This window comes from Pinus tabuliformis, chromosome 5_2 (assembly GCF_031772625.1).
Source record: "Pinus tabuliformis cultivar Carrire ecotype Pingquan chromosome 5_2, CPIR1, whole genome shotgun sequence".
Classification (NCBI taxonomy): domain Eukaryota; kingdom Viridiplantae; phylum Streptophyta; class Pinopsida; order Pinales; family Pinaceae; genus Pinus; species Pinus tabuliformis.
Window position 1 is genome coordinate 25,308,841 of NC_142306.1, and position 7,435 is coordinate 25,316,275.

General features: G+C 42.3%; 1 pseudogene; it reads left to right on the plus strand.

The window, feature by feature from the left end:
- The first annotated feature begins 623 nt into the window (after nt 1-623).
- Nucleotides 624-1,820, plus strand: LOC149157459 (18S ribosomal RNA; annotated as a pseudogene).
- The last annotated feature ends 5,615 nt before the right edge of the window (nt 1,821-7,435 follow it).

Genomic DNA, 7,435 nt, shown 5'->3' on the forward strand with positions numbered 1-7,435 from the left:
TGTTATCAATGTGGGTCGGGGAGGTTCGTATGACCTCTCTAAGATAGCATTTGAATTCGGTTGTCCTCTATTTATTTCCTTCCTTTTCCTTCGCATTGAGGCAACTATAGGCAATTAGGAGATCGAGGTCTGCCATTGCTGCTGTCCGGGTGGACTCCTAGCTAGCATCGGTGTGGGGTGGGGATGGTTGGGGCTCATTTATAATATAGAGGTTGTGTGGTTGGTCATTCTCCATTTATTTCCTTTGCATTTGGGCTGCCGCAGGTGATTGGGAGATCAAGGACCACTATTGTTGTTATCTGGGTGGACTCCTAGGTGGCCTCATTATGGGGCATGGAGGTTTTTGGAGGTATTTCTAAGGGAGTGGGTGAGTGATCACTCATTTTCTTGTTGGTTGGGGTATCATTGCAAACTCTAAAGTGGCCTTGGTGTGTTGTGACACGGTAGGTCTACCCATTTGTTCTCCATGTCCTTGGCATGTTGTGTGTTTTTCCTTCTTGGGATGCAAGAGGTGCAAGGCATAAATTTTTACATGATATTTTGATATCTCTTTGACTTAATGGGTGTTCAGGTTGGATCTTGGTAAGAGAGCACCCAAAATTCCATTTGAAGTGGGAGGGTGCTACCTAGTTGATCCTGCTAGTAGCCATATCCTTATCTCAAAGATTAAGCCATGCATGTCTAAGTATGAACTAATTTAGACTGTGAAACTGTGGATGGATCACTAAATAAGTTTTTTTTTTATGGTACCATATTATTCAGATAATCGTAGTAATTCTAGAGCTAATACATGCACCAAGTATCAACTCTTCTAAAGGGAAGCATTTTTCAGATAAAAGGCCAATGGGGACTTTCTCGCTTCTCTGGTGAATCATGATAACTCGACGGATCACACAACCCTTGTGCTAGAAATTCTTCATTAAAATTTCTGCCCTATGAACTTTCAACGGTAGGATAGAGGCCTACCATGGTGGTGACGGGTGATAGAGAATTAGGGTTCGGTTCTTGAGAGGGAGCCTAAGAAACGACCGCCACATCTAAGGAAGGCAGCAGGCGTGCAAATTACTCAATCATAACATGGGGAGGTAGTGACAATAAATAACAATACTACGCTCATCGAGTCTGGTAATTGGAATGAGTATAATCTAAATCCCTTAAAGAGGATACATTCGAGGGAAAGTTTGGTTCCAGAAGCTGCGGTAATTCCAGCTCCAATAGCATATATTTAAGTTGTTGCAGTTAAAAATCTTGTAGTTGGATCTTTGGTCATAAAGTTCAGTTCGACTACTCAGTGTGCACCTACCCTTCCATCCCTTTTGTCGACGGCATGCTCGTGGCCTTAATTGGCTAGGTCGCACCTTTGGCATTGTTACTTTGAAAAAATTAGAGTGCTCAAAGCAAGATTATGCTTTTATGCTTTGAATACATTAACATGGAATAACGAGATAGGAGTTTGGTCCTATTGCATTGGCCTTCAGGACCAGAGTATGATTAATAGGGATTGTCGGGGGCATGCATATTTCATTGTCAGAGGTGAAATTCATGGATTTATGAAAGATGGACCACTGTGAAAGAATTTTCCAAGGATGTTTTCATTAATCAGGAACGCAAGTTTGCGGCTCGAAGACAATCAGATACCATCCTAGTCTCAACTATAAACGATGTTGACTAGGGATCGACAGATGTTTCTCTAAGGACTCTGCTAGCACCTTCTAAGAAATCAGAGTGTTTGGGTTCCGGGGGGTTATGGTCACAAGGCTGAAACTTAAATGAATTGATGAAAGGGCTGTTACAGGGAAAGGTGTCTATGCAGAACTACTAATCCCACTAAGGTGTCGCAGCTACCTTAGAAACAAACAAAGTAAAACTACTTTTGTTTTCCTTTATGAAAGATAGATGAGAGAAGAATAAAGGAGACCAAACTCTGTCTTGCGCTTGGTTCCTTGCTCGATTCCTCTCTCTTCTAATAGTCCTTTGCTACTTGCTTCCTTGTATACCCAGCTTCACAGAGTACCTGTAGAATCAAAGCAGCATAACACTATACGAGAACATGGATCTATTATCATAAACAATCTAGGATCAGATGTAAATTGACCATACAAATGCACAAAACATAGATTACACAAGAGTATGGAGGAAAACTTGAATAGCTTTATTGATTATCAAGAAAGAGCCAAGAGAGTTACAACCAGTTGTTCTGACCCAACATCATCCTCTCAGTAAGTAAGCCTTTCTTCACCTCATGCAAAGCTTAGATCACCCAACACTATGATGTTGTCTCAAGAAACCAACAGCAATTCCTTACAAGATGAAAAATTCTATCCTCTGGATCTCTGGGATGAGGGATCCATATATAGATATCTGTAAGGGAGATGAGTTAGCTTGTGATTTGATTAGTGTCTTCCCTCTGATAGTTCTTGCTTCCACTTGGAGATTGATGATCTCTTACTCATCTTTGGTCGAATTCAGAGAGGCAAGTGTCACAGGAGAAGTTTTTGGAAGATTCCATGCTTCTCCACCTCGCGGTTTGACACTGCCATTTGTCTCTTCTCGCCCATCACACCCCATAAAAGGGCTTTTTGCAATGCAACGCACCCACTGAGTGTACTTAGGTGAGATGCAACGCACTTTGTCTATGGAGCAGGTGAAATGATCCTGTTTTGACTAGTTTTGAGTGGCTTTTCATGGAGAACTTATGGGAGAAGCTGTAATCAGTTGACCTTGTTCCTTTAGGGGTTGGAACAACACTTTTAGGGACTTAGGAGCCCTTGTTTTATGGAAATTTTATGCTTGGGGTTGCAGTGCCCAAAAATGTCTATAACAGTTGCCCCCTAAAGCATGAGGTCGTTAATCCTTTTTGATGTCGGGTGAAATGCTTTATCATGAGGATCTGAAGTTCTTTCAAGCTGGGAGGATACCTGTAATAAGATACAATACAATACATTATCTTCATAATATTTTCATGATCTAGCTGAGGCGGGCATTCCCATGCTCAGCTTTATAAATTCATTTTCATGTACATAGGACAGACAATCGTCTGAGTGTAGATTGATGATTCTGGTAGAGCCATCATCCCATAGATTGGATGATTATCTGTGTAGCAATGATGTACATTTGATGTCTTTATTTTCCTGAATATATATCGCAGCCCGGATGGATGAAACTAGATCCGGGGTCTTCAATCTCATTCGATCTTCACTCAAAGTACAAGTCGATCCATGTGAGATATGTTCTGGAGTCGAACATGGAAAGACATCGCCTGATTACCAGCCAATGATGTAAGCTGTTAACAGGCGTGAGAGGAATCACTGATAATGATAATGACCCTCAAGGTACTGCAGTACAATTGACGTGGTGTGAATAAAGCACTTGGTGTTGAACACCACGAAGAATCTTTCGGTCGAAGGCCATTGATGTAAACCTGTCTCCAAAAGTGAGAAACTTGCCGTTGAGGCATGCAAGCTTCAAAGTAATGAAAGGGGTGTCCCTAGATCGACTTCTTGGATAATGAGCTGATGTCGACAAGAAGCTATCCGTCATAGGAGGTCCTTAATGAATCCCACATCAATGACACGGAACGGAGCAAATGATTTTAATGGAGGTGAACACGGTCTAGTGATATAAGGTTCAGGGTGGCGGTCACAAAAGAATGGAGTGTAAATGTATTGCAGTGGGTGAGGCACAGGGGAATTCTCTGAGTGACTTCTATTGAACATATCGGTGACACTGACGTGATGGATTGGTAGCATTTACCCCGAATGTGGATGGTGTGATGGGACCATGGTGATGTGACCGGTGAATGAAAAAGCCAACCCGACTTGGATGCGGAGTGGAAGTGTCATGTTCAAGAGCGACTTGCTACCAATAAAGTTTTCTTCAAGTTTTCTTCCCAATTTTTCCCCAGTCATTGCTGACCAGTACCTCTTTATTTTTGTCAAGCTTGAGGAGGATAACATATGCTTGTTCTATAGTTTGCCCTTCGGGCAAACCCATCACTATGTTTTAACGAGCCTAGCGATAGTGAAACTCGTTCTTGTCTGCTATGGACAAGTTTGTCGCTATTAGGTTTTAACGAGTTTAACGACAAAGATAACTCGGTCCTTTTCAATTTTAGAGAGTCTGAAAAGGGATGTAAAGGAAACTCCAAAAATCCTTTTTCGTCATCTGATCCCGTGAGTCCGAAAATGTATAAAACAATACAGAAGGGATGAATTTTTGATACTTTTAATGAGCCGAACAAAACAAGCGCTCGATCTTTTTGTGTAATAATCCCTCAGGTCCAAAAAGATTAAAATCTAAAGGAGGGATAGCACTTCCAGTCCCTTTAACGAGCTGGAGAGGCCAATGGCTCAACATTATTTTCATATTTTACAAGTCAGTTGAAAAGAGCTTAAAGGACACTCGTCTTTGAGGAACGAGTGATAAAATTGGGTAGCAGCTGATTCCAGGTAAGGTTTGGAATTTTCCAACCACAGCAGTGTTACAAGGATGGCTAGCGGGATCACTCTTCGCAGATGTTCCTCAAAAGGAATAAACAATCAAATGGAGGTGAATGATCGGCCAATACAGAGTGGAGGTGATGATGGGAACATGACCAAGGCTTTAAAGGCTGAAGTACTACATTCACGATGATTATTTACCGGGAATTGGTTCATTTTTTATTGATCTTAAACACTGGGGGAAACATTTGCTCATTGCTTATGTTTATTTTTTAACGAGCATGAAGTCCGCGTTAAAACTACTCGATATATCCAATCGTATAATAAGGATGTCTCATATATAAAACGACAATTTTTCAAATCTTTGCCCCACATCCTTTCTTTATGCAAGTTAGGAAATGAACAATCCTACAAGTTTAAAGGGTTAGAGGACCTACAAATTTAAAAAATTAAATGGTTGCTCTTCGCATGGACACCAAAAGGTTTGCATGCCCCTAGGTATAAAATAGAGTTTCAAGGTCACCTTCTATTCTACTGACAAGACATTCATTTTGTCAAGAAAGGTTTACCACTTTCAGGTTACCAAAGATTATTTTATCCAGACCACAAACAAAACACTTCTTCGGCGATGCCTACCAAAATAGACAAAGGCAGGTGGCGCAGCTGCCTCCACCCACATAACTTTGACAAGGGAATCTTATTCCAGTCTAATCCCATTTTCCTAAACGGACGGGTGTGTCAGACTAGTCATATATCCCTTGCGGAAACCTACCCTATACCTGAAGTTTTCCTACCGAAGCAGACCAGGGTGCATGCCCCCTGGGTTTCTGTCATGCCCCCTGAATCACTCACGCTCATCAGGTGGACGGACTGGGGATTGATGAGACATTCCTTGCGTGAAAAGACCATTTAGGGATGGTATATGACTATTTGGTATGCGTGAACCGGGAAATGAAAGCTGGTCTACGAGCTTGACCACTCTTCCTTCATGCGGAAAACACATTACTCTAAAGAGTGATGAGACAATAGCTCCCATGCAATAAATATAGTCTCGTCCAAGGAGTAGATTATAATCCAGGGGTCCTTGGACTATCATTACGTTCATGTGAACAGTTTTTCCTCTCAATGTTATGGGCACATTGGGAAGGATCCCTAACGGTTGACTGGTTCCTTTGTCAAATCCTATTAGATTTCTCATCTCAGGCAAAAGCGATGGCGAATCAAGCGCTTTCCAAGCAGTCGAGGAAAGGATACTCAGAGAAGCCCCTTCATCTATGATGGTACCGGCCATAACCATTCTATATACTTGAGTAATGATTCGGTATGGTATACTAGCCGGTAAATGGGGTCTGCCTAGTTGATTCCAGTCGAAGGAAACAACTAGGTTGCTTGGAGGTGGGACCGAATAGATGGCCGGGTATGACTCTGACGAACTTCCTTCCTGCGGTAAAGGAATGGGTAAATTGCCCCCATGTTCATCGGAGTCTGTGTTTACGAAAATAATTTGGACGGTGTCATCCTTGTTCTCTTCGGTGACTGTATCATCTGAAGGTAAGACCTCTGAAGGCAAGACCGGGTCTACTGCCATCTCGACATTTTGAATTTCGTCTGGTATGGGTTCAGATGGTTTATCTTTAATGATAGATGCTTCGGCCAACCACATGGGTGGGTCAGCTGGATTTTCAACTAGCGACAAACTCGGCAAGAGTTTCTTATATCCAGGAGGAAGTTGTAACGGTGAAACCGGACGATCGTCCAAAACTCTTTTACCCTCGTCTAAGAAGGGACAACGGTGGACAGCGTGATCACCTTCACATAGTTTACAAGGAAATTTGCACTTTCCTTTTTGTCCAGGGACTTCACTTTCACTAGTCGACAGTGCATTTTCAACATGATAATCAGAGGTTGACGACACCAGGTTGTGCAAACGAGGAGACCAGTCCCTTAAGATCCGAGGGATGCAGGGACAATATCTATGATAATGGTCTCCTTTACAAATGACACATGGCGATTTAGGCCTGGTCGGTGCAATGTGTGGATTTTTGCTAGACGACGCTTGGTTGTCCCCTTTCACCTTCGGCTCCTTATTCTTCTTCTCTTTCTTCTTCTTTTCCTTCTTCTTCTAAGGTACTTGATTTTTGGCTTTACCAGCCCCATCAAGTGAACAGGAAGGAGGAGAGGAAGGAGGAGAGGAAGAATTAGACGAAGTAGAGGGTTGGGGGGTAACTCTAGAATTGTCTAGTTGCTGACTCGATTATTCAGGAATTGCGGTGTTTTGAACGACGGAGGTCGAGAAAAGCCATACGGGCAAGCCAATGGTCAATCCTGGAAGTGACAATGTGGCCATGTGGGGTGCACCAACATCTCCCCAAGAGGAGAAGGGACTAGGATTTCCTCCAAGGGGAACTCCTTGGTTGGTAGACTCCATTTTCTCAACCTAAGATCAATGTAAGAAAGGTGGCGATTATTCCATTTAAAATAAATTTTAGATGCTTTGACACAACTTGTTTTTTCAATTTTAAAGAGTCGAGAAAAAACAAAAGATGACCCTAGTCGCCTTCGATTTTTAATGAGACTGAAGTGACAAGTGCTCAGATGGACCTTTTCCTTTAAGGAGTCTAAAAAGGAACGAAAGGGACTGCTCTGGAAATCTAGGCAGAGGGATTACCAAACCAATCGCAAAACTGCAGAATATTTTTTACGATATGGCAGTTAATCTTCCCGAATGCTATGTTCAGTGCATTGCGATCGATAGGGCGGCAGACACGGCTTCATATGGATAAAGGATTAAGCCTATTATGGTCTCCCAAAATATACTCGAAGGTATGTGGGAGCACAAGTTTGTACTGGCACTTATCATCTCAAAGTGGAGGAATCACCCAACCAACAATCAGAACAATAGTTACCAGGCTTTACGATGCTGGAATACGTCTCTAGCCTAGACTTCTGGATGTTGTGCGTTAGGTTCCAAAGCGTTGTTAGATTCATTAAATTTA